Genomic DNA, 13,641 nt, shown 5'->3' on the forward strand with positions numbered 1-13,641 from the left:
CGTCTTCGTTTCCTTAGAGAGAAAACTTATTACTAATCTCAAGGAGGCATGGAAATACGTGAAATCGAAATGGGTAGACTCAGATGGCATCCCGGACATTACTGATAACCAGACAAACTTATCGGAAGACACACAAAAGGTGGTCTGCATTACCAAATATGTTCAATTTGTGTTTCGGAACAATTTCAAGGTGAAATTCCGTCTGTTAAGCACCGCGCTTTGGAACCTATGGCTGACATTGTTGTCTCCACAAACGGTGTATGGGCTCGCCTCGAATGCCTTAATTCAAACTCTGCTCCAGGGCCTGACGCCATTTCCAACCATGTATTGAAGTGATGTGGAAGAGCCTTGGCACCCTTTCTAGGTATTTTGTTTTCTAAATCACTAGAAGATGAGAAACTCCCATCTGTGTGGAAGTTCGCGAAATAGCGTCACTAACTACAGACGGAGTTTCTTGAGTTTCTTGACAAGTGGCTGTTGTAAAAACCTTGAGCACGTTATTTATAGCAGTATTATAAAACATTTAGAATCCAATAATTATTTTTCTTCAGTAGAGCATCGTTTTAGGTCCCGTTTATCCTGTGCTACACAATTATGTCAATTGCCTCATGGTGTTTTAAGTTTATACGATAGGCGGCTACAAGTTGATTCCACATTCTTTGATTTCCAAAAGCATTCGACACTGTTCCGCATGCTCTTTTACTACATACATTGTCATTTTTAGGATCGCCTGCTTCGGTTCTTGGTTGGTTGAGGGATTACCTGTCTTGTAGAAAGCAGGCCATTTTCGTAAATTGTTCTTCTTCGTATGGTGGCGTAACTTACGGAGTGCGAAAGGGCTCAGTGCTATGACCACAACTTTTTTTTAGTTTATAAGAATGATCACTCAGAACTGTTAACCACTAATGTCAGGCTGTATGTGGATGATTGCGCCATTTATAAATCTATATTCTGCATGGATGATATTCTTGTCTTACAACCTGATCTTGAACCTGACCTGTGGTATCGTGGTGCAAAAAAGGGGAAAATGCGTTTGAATGTGAGTGCTTTTTTAGCTTTACTAGGAAACGCAAACCTTTAGATTCTTGTGATAGCCTGAGTGGTACACCGATTGACCGCGTTGAACATTTTAAATACATTGGTGTCTATTTATCTTTGGCTTTATCTTGGAATAAACGTATAGGCTAATTGGTAAAGCCAATGATGTGTTAAATTTCAATAAACGTAACTTCAAATCTGCCCCAAAAAGCCTTAAAGCAGATCTGTATGTCACCAATGTGCGTCCAGTCATTGAATATGCTTGTGCTGTATGGGATCCTCATGGCCAAACGCTAATGTATAAACTTGAACGCATATAAAACCGTGCTTCAGGCTCTGTCAGTGGTAATTATAACGTTGATTTCGGTATAACTAACATCAAGAATGAATTAGGCCGGAAACCTCTTTAGCAGCGAAGAAAGCTTTCACGATTAAGTTTTTTCATTCCATTTTTTATGATGAAACTGCCATTAATAAAACTTAATACATGATGAGCCCATACTACATATCGCACAGAAATACTCATGCTAAAATAGCTCGTGAAATAAGATCTCGCCCGGATATATTTGCGCATTCTTTTTTTCCTTTTACGATTCAGGAGTGGAAGCAGTTGGATTCAAGTGTTGTTGATGTTCCCGCAAATATGGTTTCCTCCTCCTTGCCAGATGTATGCTTCATTTGAATGTTCAAGTGACAGCTGTGTCTGTACTTTCTTATTTTGCTTGTGGCTCTTGTTTCGACCCCCTACAATAAACCCCACCCGAAATTTTCTGACGAATCCCCCCCCCCTCCTTTCCTACGGAACAGAAAGTTTCAGGAGGTGGGCTTCGAAAGAGCAACATGGATGAAAGGGAAAGCTTGAATGTGAAAGTAAGGTGAGGGCTTGTGGCGCTCCGAAGGGGAGGAGGGGACTGCCATGTCGCCGTGCCTAGAACGTAAGATTATCCAGTTTACCCGCAACCGCTGTCGTGTATAAGTAATATAGTTTCCTTGCTTTCCCACGCCACCTTCTCCCTATCCCCCCCCCCCCTCTGTATGGCAACTGCGAGCGAAGAGTGGCTTCTTTAAGAACCTTCTTTAAGCTGTTATTCCAACACCCTCTAGTCTAGAGTGTGTTGGTTCTATTCATCCTCTGCCTCTCTCCCCCCTCCTCTCTACTATTCCATCTAGCATCCCTCTGGGCTTGGATATAGTAGAAAGGTACGCGCTTCTATTTCTGCAGTGGTTTTGCAGGAGTCACGGATAATTACAGCTGTCAAGAGGCTAAAGTGGAGTTCGACACCCAGTTTTTTCGGAGGTAGTGACCCTTATTTTACTGCGAATAATGGATGTCACAATTTTCACAAAGGCTTCTGAACAGGGAGCAGCCGCTGCATCAGACTGTCTACCTCATCAGTTCCCGAGTGTGATCAAATAACAATATGCGTCGCGTGATGACTACAATACCACGATCGCAAGTTACTTCCAAACATCTCTTCAAACAAGTCGGACAGCAGGTCACCAAAGTGAGTGAAACTTGCATCCTACGACACTATCGAAATTCTAGCGCGAACCTTGGTTCCTTTATTTTAAAATCTAGAATAATATAGCATGCCCACAACGCCGAAAGCGCGATTGAGTGATAGGAAACATTCAAAATAGTGCCCGCCCTCTCCCGTACATATCCGTGGCCGTACCACGCTGCAGAAGGTTTGGCTGGAAAAACCGGTCCTCTGTTACCTGGGCTGCAACAAGTCTGGATTGCAAAAGAGAAGACACAAGATAGTGGGCTGTCTTGTTTTTGTATGGCCCCGTTTTTGGCGCTGTTCGTTTTCCAAGTCATACACCCGCTAGATCATCCACATAAATTATATAAATGCATCAATTCATAAAGGAAATTTTTTAAATATCATGTTTAGGAATGGCATAAGGATGATAGCATCATTTGATGCGAAGTGGCTGCAAAACGTGCATTCTCGCTGTTAAAGCTTTCTTGTCCGGGGAGTGCTAGGAGTTTGTCTTTGCGGGGTGCACAACCTCCACATATATACACACATGTAAAGAGAGAGAGCTGAAGAACGGGAAAGAGTGGTAGTTGTCGGCGGAAGACTTCCCCCTTCCATATCTGAAATAAATTTCTGGCTACGCCACTGGCGGTATGATAAAACACCTACACCCTGAAACTCTGATGACCTTTACAAAGATGTGACATCTGGGCTAATAAGCGGAATGCCATATATGGGCATATAAACACTTGGGCAGATATGGCCATATGTGGCATATAAGGGCCATATATGGCCATATCTGCTCAATTTTAATATGGCTTTATATGGGCCTCTTATATGCCATATATGGCCATATCTGCCCAATTTTTAATATGCCCATATATGGGCCCGTTGTATGCTATATATGGCCATATCTACCAAATTTTTGGTCATTCATCGAGGATAATTAAATTAACATCTGGGGTTATACATGCCAAAACCACAATTTCATAATGAGACACACAGTTGTGACACACTCCGAATTAATTTTAACTATCTGGGTTGTTTTAATGTGCACCGAATGCACGATGCAGGCACTTTTGCATTTTACCATCGAAATGCGACCGCGGCGGCTGGGATTCATTCCTGTGCCCTCAGTTTAGTAGCGCAACACCTCAGCCACTACGGCAGGTCTTGAATTTTATATGCGTAAATACCCAGTAAAAGATTCCATGAGCCTATCGGCTTACATGCCTCTTGGCTAACTAATTTCGGACCTTAATTGTCTACTACCTATCGTATTACAAGTTTACAGGTCTACTAGCCTATCGGCCTATCGGCCTACAAGCCTGCATGTCTACAAGCTTACATGTCTACAAGTCTGTCGTTCTATGCTTGTCTGTATGCCATTTTATCGGCGAGGCCACTGTTGAAATGTCTATTATGGGGACACTCTTTTCACTGTTTAATCATATGTGGGCATACCGTCTCACTTCTTTGACGGAAGCTATTAAAATTCTTATCCTTAAGGAGGGAAAGGACTCGTCCCTGTCAAGCAGCTACAGACTTGCAGCATTGACTTGCTGCCTCTGTAAAGTATTTGAGAAAAGATGCACTATAGTGTGGTTACAGGGAAGGTAGGTCGACAGCCAACCACCTTATCCGCATTGAGTATATCATCAAGACACATTTATACACAGACATTTCTGTTTTCTCTGTGTTTCTAGACTTAGAAAAGGTCTATCATACGATAAGGCGCTGATTTGTCTACCATGGGTGTCTGGGGAAACATGTTGACTATAATAGAGAGCTACCTATTAAAGCTAATCTTTCGTGTAAGAATTGGCAATACTCTGTTTCAGAACTTTATACAGCAGACTGGAATGCCACAAGGAGATGTACTCAGCTGCATTTTTTGTCTTGTTAAAGTGGCTTCTTTGCGCGCATAATTGCCACCAATAATGTAGATATATTCAGCTGGATTTTAAGTCGTGTAACCTCGCCATCTGTGAGAGTCAGGTTCAGCTTGGTCTGAAAAAAGTATCAAAGTGGGTCAATGAGAATGGATTTAATCGGAAAGCGAGTGAAAGCTCCTACGTTCTTTTCCCAAAAGAAGAGGTCTGGTTCCCGATCCCAATGTAAAGCTTTATCCACAGCAGCTATCTCTAAACACGCAACAGAAATTTTTAGGCGTCATATTATACTCGAAACTAACCTTCATTTCACACATAAAACACCTCAAACAGAAATGTCTAAAATCAATGAAGCTTCTTCAAATTTTCTTGTTAAAATAGGAAGTGCCTAATGGCTCTGTACAAGAGCCTTGTACGTGCACATTTGGACTATCACGCTATATAGCGTATCAGTCTACTAGGCCGAGCGCCTTAAAATGCTTGATCAAGTTCATCACCTAGGCATCCGGCTGGCCACTGGTGCCTCCAGGACAAGTTCTGTCCAAAGCCTTTATGTAGAATTGATTGAGTGGGTCGCTTTGTCTGAAAATGTGTTGTGTTAGATTCATGTATATTATACAGGTACATACCAGCCCAGAACATCCTTATTATCCAGCTCTGAACGAAATGACATGTGCAACAATTTTTCTGAACCACCCTGCCGTGACTGAACCATTCTCACTGCGTGGGTGGAAACTTGGTCAAGAAATGGGTGTTTCACTCTTTGAAAATCCTGGAATGGTCCCAGAAAAGCTGTTGCCACTGTAGAAGTGGCAAGTGGTCAAATTTGAACCATCGTTTGTTGAAGTGACAAAGCCGGCAGCAGAGGCACCTATCCGAATGACTTTTTAGATCTTCCGTCGATGTACTCATGGCCTGAATTCTACACTGATAAATCAAAGTCACGCGCAGGCGTTTCTTTTGCAACAGTCGAACCATCTTTTTCGGAATCCGACGTCTTGCACCTGCAAAAAAAGTCTCTTCACAACAGATGCCTACGCAGTACTATCGGCGGTTAAACACATCAACAAATTGAAACTACAAAAAAGCAATCGTATTGTTACGAAGAGGAAGCCCGAGGCACAAACGTATGTATAACTATTTACATAGGAAAAAAAGTCAGTGGTAAACGCGCAGGCTGGTACAAAGGTCACAGCTCCAGTAGGCAGTCTACCACTTCCTCTTTGTCTGTCTCTAGCGCGCATGGTCCCGTCCAAATGCACCGTAGCATAACCCCCGGGGCCTGGAGCGCCGTCCCGACGCTTGTTAGAATGATAGCGAATGAGGTAAAAGTATGAATTTAGGCGGGGAACGACGACAGTTGTTCGTAGCCGGGATAACGATGGCGTGTCTTCAACAGGGGCTATTTCGTAGTTTATGTCACTTAATCTTCGTAATACCCGGTACGGCCTGGTATAGCGTAACAGCAATTTTTCGGACAGGCCAAGGTGGCTAATTGGAGTCTATAAAAGAACGAGATTTGCGGGAGAGAAGTCAAGGTTCGGTTGGCGACTGTCGTAGCGAGTTTTTTTGTGACGCCTGAGCCTCTCTAAGTTGGTCATAGACAATCTGGCGAGTCATACGAGCCCTACCAAAGGCGTCATGAGCGCATTCGAAGGTGTGTTGCCACACCGAACTTAGCAGGGTGTCAAAAGGCAGAGTGGGATGGCGACCAAACCAGCGGTAGAAAGGCGAGAAACCGGTGGTATCCTGACGTGACGAATTGTATGCAAATGCCACGTAGGGCAAAGTGTTGTCCGAATCACGATGGTCTGCTGAAACATACGAAGACATCTCTGTAATAGTGAAATTTAGTCGTTCAGTCAGTCCGTTGGTCTGTGGGTGATACGGGGTTGCAAACTTGTCTTCGATGGAGCAGGAACTCAGTATGTCTTCCAAAACTTCGGACAGGAAGTAGCGGCCACGATCTGTCGGCAGCTGCCTTGGCGCGCCATAGTGAGGAATCACGTCCTAAAGTAAAATGTCTGCTACATATGTAGCACAGCTGGTGGGCAGGACATCTGTAATAGCGTAGCGCGTCGCATGGTCTGTTGCAACGGCTGTCTATTTGTTCTCTTTTATAGACTTGGGGAAGAGGCCAAGAAGGTCCATGCCGACACGGAAGAAAGGCTCCGTGGGAGCACCGATTGGATGAAGGTGGCCAGTAGGTTGCGCACATGGTTTCTTTCGCCACTGGCAGAGGTCACCGTCCGTAACGTAACGTCTCACAGAGTGGTACAGGCCTGGCCAAAAACGACGTGGGAGGTGCGGAAGAGAGAGAGAGAGAGAGAGAGAAACAACTTTACTGGTCCATTAAGAAATGAAACGCGTTAAGCGTCTGATGGGGTGGCTCCCTCTTCGCGGGCTCCATATGCTTCCAGGGCCGCCTGGCCCCTGTGGATCAGTCGGAGCTGGTCTTCCAGGGCGGGGCCGGACAGCATGATCTCCCATCGCTCGTAAAGGGTGGGGATAGCAGGGGAGTTAGTTATGGGTATAGGTGGGGGGTGGTCTATGGAAAAATTGCACTCTCCTATGACGTGCCGAAGGGTGCCTAATGCATTGCAGTGAGGGCATGTGTTCTTATATCTCTCTGGGTATATTTTGTTCTGGAGGCAGGGGTGGGGAAAGGATCCTGCCTGGATTTGCGTGTATATTGTTTGTTCGGCTCTGGTCAAGGAGTGGTGGGGGTGCGGGAAGGTCTTCCTGCCGTCCCTGTAATATTTGACTATATCTCTGTAATTTGTGATGGGTCGCCATCCTCTTGCCTCCTCCTCGTTGGGCCGGGAGTTTAGCGCTCGGGCCTGTTGATGAGCATATTCATTGCCCTCAACTGAGGAGTGAGCCGGGACCCAAACTAATTCGATTGCTTGTTTAGGAGGCGTAGCTTTACTAAGGATTTTAGTGCCACAAGGGACATCCAGCCAGATCTGTAGTTCTTGTATGCAGCTTGTGAGTCCGTGACGATCTTGGTGACGTTTGGTTGCAGGAGTGCGAGAGCTATCGCTGCTTCTTCTGCTTCGTCGGAAGACGGAGTGTAGATTGATGCGCAGGTGACCAGCTTTTCTAGCCCGGTGACCACGACTGCTGCCCTCGTGGAGCGTTTCGATAGAGAGGGGTCTGTATATAAAACAGTGTCGTCTTCCTCCAGGGTCCTGGAGATGGCTCTTGCCCGGGCGTCGCGTCGTCCGGCATGCCTTGCGGGGTTCATGTTGCGTGGTAGTGATTTGCATTCCAACTTCTCACTCAACTTTTTGGGTAATTGGTCGTGGTGGGTGTAGTGCGCTTCTTGCCATCCTAGCTTGCGGAGGACGCTTCTGCCCGCCTTGGTCTGGCTAAGGCGTACCCTTTGATAGGATAGGTGGGCTTCTACGAGCTCAGCTACTGTGTTGTAGACTCCCATTTGAAGTAATTTTGTCGTGGATGAATTTATGGGAATACCCAGGGCCTGCTTCGTGGCTTTCCTGATTATTGCGTCAAGTTGTAAGACGTCCTTCTTGAGGAGCTGCAGGTACGGCGCTGCGTAGACGATTCGTGAGATAACAAAGGCCTCAACGAGGCGCAAGGTGTCCGATTACTTCAGACCCCTCCGCCTATTGGCCACTCGTCTGATCATGTTCAAGATTTGGTCTGACGTGAGCTTGATTTTTCTAATCATGGCTGTTGCCTTGCCGTCTGCCTGGATCAGGAGGCCCAGGATCCTGAGTTGAGGTACCGGGAGGATCCGGTTTCCTTCCAAAGTGATTTCTATGTTTTCTGCTTGTGTCCTTGATGCACGTGGTATGACAATGGTCAGCTCCGATTTTTGAGGCGAACAGCAAAGGCCACATGTCTTCACATAGCTGTTGATCGTGTCAGCCGCTTTTTGGAGCGTGTTTTCCATCCAGCCATCCGACCCTGCCCTCGCAGTCCAGAGGGTGATGTCGTCGGCATATAATGCTTGGCCCAGACCATCTATTCATTCGAGAAGCTTGGGCAACGACAGGAGAGCCATGTTAAATAGGAGGGGGGAAAGGACCGAACCTTGCGGCGTTCCTCGATCCCCCAGGGAGATCGGTTGGGATGTCTCCTCTCCTATTCTGATCCTTGCCGTTCGGTTGCGAAGAAAGTCTCGGATGTAGTTGTAAGTTTTCACTCCACAACCCGTGTTGCGCAGGTTGCGGAGGACACTTTCATGTGTGACGTTATCAAAGGCACCTGTGAGGTCTAGCGTTAGTATCGCTTGCGGCGCCTGCTTCGTTGCTCGCTTAATTACCAGTTCGTTGAGTTGTACGAGAACATCCTGGGTGCCCAGGTGTTGCCTAAAGCCAGACATTGTCTCTGGCATCTGATCGGTGGCATCAAGATGTCGCAGCAACCTCTTAAGAACCATACGTTCCATGACCTTCCCCACGCAGGACGTGAGGGATATCGGTCGCATGTTGTTGATGTGAGGTGTCTTCCCAGGCTTGGGTATGAAGCGGACTTCTGCCTCTTTCCATTCGTGTGGAAGCTTGCCAGACTCCCAGACCCGGTTCATATACTCGAGCAGCTGTCTGCGGGCCTTGTGCTCGAGGTTGTTAAGTAACTTCTAGGTAATGGTATCGGGTCCCGGCGCGCTGCCCCTGTTGCGCTCGGAGATTGCCGAGATCAACTCGGTGTCAGTGAATGGCTTGTCTAACGCTTCATTGGTAGGTCCTGCATAGTCGGGAGGTGCGATATCACCCTTCTCCGTTTTCAGGTACTTGGCCTTCAGGTCGTTAATGAGTTCGTCGGCACCCCCAGTATAGTTGTTGAGGGTGCGCGTGAGGCTTCGATTTGTGGCGCTCTTGCTGCCGAGAGGATCGATCAGGTGACGAAGGAGGCACCACGTCTTCCTGGTAGAAAGGGTGCCCTGCAGTCCATCACACATGCTCAGCGAGTTCTCTCTGCACAGCTTGGACGTGTATTCAGCTGCTTGCTTGTTGAGATCATGGATGCGTTTGCGAAGTTTCTTGTTGTGTCGTTGTTTCTTCCAGCGTCTGGTGAGGCTGTGTCGTGCTTCCCAAAGGTGGGCAAGCTTTGCGTCCACACAGGGTGTCTGCAGTGTGGTCGCAAATTTCTGGGTGTATTTTTCTACCAGCTCGAGTTGTTCCTTAGCCCATTCCCCATACGGTTTGGTGCTGTTCGTGTCGTCGTCTTCATCGGCTGCTTGCCTTTTTCGAAGTTTGTCCCAGTCAGTTATCTTTGTTGTTCCCATTCGGGCCTTGAACGCGGGCCCCCTGATCGTAATATTGAGGTTATCGTGGTCCGACCCCAGGTTCGCGCCTGTGTTCTGCCACGATACGTCCAAGGTTCCACTCAGCAGGATAAGGTCTGGAGTGGTGTCCCGGGTCGTACTTGTGCCCATGCGGGTGGGAGTGTCTGGTTCGTTGAGTAGGGCTAATGTGTGCTGATCCATGAGGTTCGCCAGCATCCTGCCTCTCTTGGAACAAAATTTGTAGCCCCATATTGTGTGAGGCGCATTGAAATCTCCTAATATCAATAGGGGTCGGCTGCCCGCCTCTCTCTTGCTGTCGAGTAATGTGCCCTCTATGTCGAGGTTCTTCTTGGAGGGCCGACAGTATGCGTTGAGTATAAAGATGTTGTCTTTGCTTCCTATGCCTCTGCTATGAATTTCCAAGAGAACGTGTTCACACCCTCTCTGGCGGGTAATGTGCTGCGTTGCAGCTATGTTGCTTCGGACTAGGATGGCTGTGCTTTTCTCACTGGGATCGGTGTATGTGACGTACCCCGCGCGTTTTGGTCGCGAGTTCGTTTCTTGAATTACAAGGATATCCGGTTTGTGTTCCGCATTATCTATGTATTGCTGTAATTCGCCTATTTTGTCCTTAATTCCTCGACAGTTCCATTCGGCTAAGATCGTTGTAATCTTCCTTCCTATTTTTACGCCTGGCCGTCATCTTGGCTCAGGTTGGTAGTCATGAGACTACTCGCCATGCACGGTTTCTCATACGGGGCTCCCTTTTTAGCTTTTTGAGTGGTTAGTATGAGCTGGTTGACATTAGCTTCTAGCGCGTCGAACTTGGCCATCTTGGACGTTATCAAGCCAATTTGGCTGGCAAGCTGTGTGACCATCTCGGTGAGGGCTTCAATGGGCTTGGCCCACGCCGGTTGCTCAGATGGACTCGATTCAATTTCTCTGCCTCCATTGCTGTTACCGGGGGCTCCGGTTGAGCGTCCCTCTTGGCAATTTTGCGTTTTGTGACATCCTCGCTGCTTTTCGATTTTTCTAATGCCTCCATGCGCGCAAGAAGCGCGCTGATTTGCTCATTTTGCTTAACTACAAGCGCTTTGAGTTGCATGCGTTCCTCACCATCTTTCTTGGGAGTCTGGGGAAGGGGCGGGAAATCTTTGTTGCTAAGAGCGATAGGAGATCTAACTGCCGAGCCCACCTGTTTAGCGGCGTTCTTCGACGGTGTCTGGCTCCGGGTCTTCGACCTTGAGCGCGACTCCCGGCGGCGCCCGCTGCAGCTGCTGCCGGCCACGTCACCCGGCGACGACGCTCTCGAGCCCGGCTTTGAGGTGCAGGTGCTGCTTCGCCCTCGTCCGCCTTCACGGGAAAGAGAGTAATTCCGGTACCCTGACGTAGCTGCTCCCTCCCGACGTGGCGGTTTGGAGGCTTCTGCAGGCGTGTAGTTGGTATCTTTCCGCTCCCACCGGCGTTTCCGTACCACGTACGGGATCTTGAAGCGAGCTCTGCACACCTTGTCTGCGGTCAAATGTTCTCCTCCACAGAGGTCACACTTGGGGGTACACTTGTGCTGTTCATTGGGATTTCGAGCACCACATCCCCTGCAGATCCGGTCTGTTGGATTAGGGCAAACATCCATGCGGTGGCCCAGATGACTGCACTGATAGCAGATATCTATCTGTTTTCTGTATAACGAGCATTTGGTGAGCAGGCCCCCGTAACGAACGTAGTTCGGCACTTTGGGTCCATTGAAGGCGATCACCACAGACGTCGTGTTAGCGATGCGGTTGGCCTCTACAGCAGTGGGATTATATTCGTTGACGATGTTCTCGTTGATTTCTTGAACCGTGTCTCCGAGGGGGACGCCTCGTATGACTCCCTTGGTCATGCCATGGGGGGCCGATTCGTAGGCGCTGACCTCGTGCTCATTTCCTTGGACGACAATCTTGGTGACTCCAACGTACCGGTTAGCATTTTCTCTCTTTGAAGTACTGATGACAACGATGTTTTGCTGGTAATTTGGGCATATCACGTCCCGGATCCATTCTTCTTTGGTGACTACGCCGCAGCATAAATGGCCCGGCCAACTTCCATATGGCCGACCTTGCTGATATTCAGACCCCCGCGTGGTCTCACCACGATCTTGGTATCGTCTCGGGGCAGTGCAGGCATGCGCGCTCTCTTGATTAACGTATCTTTGGCGTTCTCGGGTCTATGACTGGCACCGGAGGGTTTTGATTGAAGTGCATTGGGTAGACCTAGGTCTCGCTGACGTGGTCGGGACTTGCGTTCACCGGCAATGCGCCAGCCCAGGGTCCTGGTTACTTCTTCGGGGTGAATATCCTCCCCCTTTATTTCAACACTCATGGGAGTGGCCATGATGCAGGTAGAGTTCGGAATAATGCGCCTTCCAGCAGCGACCGCCCGTCGGCCGCGGCGGCTAGGCCAAGCGGTCGGTGGAGCAAGCCTAGGCTTAGCGACGATTCGTCTTGGGTGGGCACACAATCGTCCTTAAAGTCCCAAAAAATGGTCCCCTACCTTAAAGGCAGGTATCCCGTGTCTGGACACGGAAGGTTTCTGGTGCGGGAGGTGTCAAATCATTAGGCAGCGGCTGCGTCGTGGAGCTCAGCAAGGACAGTAGAAAGGAGGTGAGAAGGACAACTAGCAGCAAATCCGTTCCATCATATATGATGTTGCGTCGATAAGGAATGTCGCCATGGAGCACAAACATTCTGATTGAGCGATCTGATTTGCCAGAAGTCAGGCGCCTGACTATCGACCGTAGAGATTCGTCCTTTTGCTGCACAGTAACTATGTCGCGAAAGTCAGCAATGGTCAGAGGTAAATTGTCGGAATCCAGTTCATCGTTGTCAGGAGTATCGACGGGGGGACGAGACAAGCAGTCGGCGTCCAGATGTAAGCGACCGGACTTGCACATCACAACGAAGGAATATTTCTGGAGTCTGACTAAGGCGACCAGTCGGGTCTTTCAGTGATGAAAGCCGGCACATAATATGGTGGTCCGTGATGACAGAGAATGGTGGGCAAAAGAAAGGCGAAATTTACCCACTACCCACACCAGAGCGAGGCACTCGCGCAATTCTTCCCAATCCAGGTCTCTGAATACCTCCTGCAAACACGCTGTGAATAGCATCGGAGAGATCGTATCTCCCTGCCTGACGCCTTTCTTTATTGGGATTTTGTTGCTTTCTTTATGGAGGACTACGGTGGCTGTGGAGCCGCTATAGATATCTCTCAGTATTTTTACATACGGCTCGTCTACACCCTGATTCCGCAATGTCTCCATGACTGCTGAGGTTTCGACTGAATCAAACGCTTTCTCGTAATCAACGAAAGCTATATATAAACGCTGGTTATATTCCGCACATTTTTCTATCACCTGATTGATAGTGTGAATATGGTCTATTGTTGAGCAGCCTTTACGGAATCCTGCCTGGTCCTTTGGTTGACGGAAGTCTAAGGTGTTCCTGATTCTATTTGCAATTACCTTAGTAAATACTTTGTAGGCAACGGACAGTAAATTGATCGGTCTATAATTTTTCAAGTCTTTGGCGTCCCCGTTCTTATGGATTAGAATTATGTTAGCGTTTTTCCAAGATTCCGGCACGCTCGAAGTCATGAGGCATTGCGTATACAGGGTGTCCAGTTTCTCTAGAACAATCTGCCCACCTTCCTTCAACAAATTTGCTGTTACCTGATCCTCCCCAGCCGCCTTCCCCCTTTGCATAGCTCCCAAGGCTTTCTTTACTTCTTCCGGTGTTACCTGTGGGATTTAGAATTCCTCTAGACTATTCTCTCTTCCATTATCGTCGTGGGTGCCACTGGTACTGCATAAATCTCTATAGAACTCATCAGCCACTTGAACTATCTCATCCATATTAGTAATGATATTGCCGGCTTTGTCTCTTAACGCATACATGTGATTCTTGCCAATTCATAGTTTCTTCTTCACTGCTTT

Source organism: Dermacentor andersoni, chromosome 5, assembly GCF_023375885.2.
Source record: "Dermacentor andersoni chromosome 5, qqDerAnde1_hic_scaffold, whole genome shotgun sequence".
NCBI classification, from domain to species: domain Eukaryota; kingdom Metazoa; phylum Arthropoda; class Arachnida; order Ixodida; family Ixodidae; genus Dermacentor; species Dermacentor andersoni.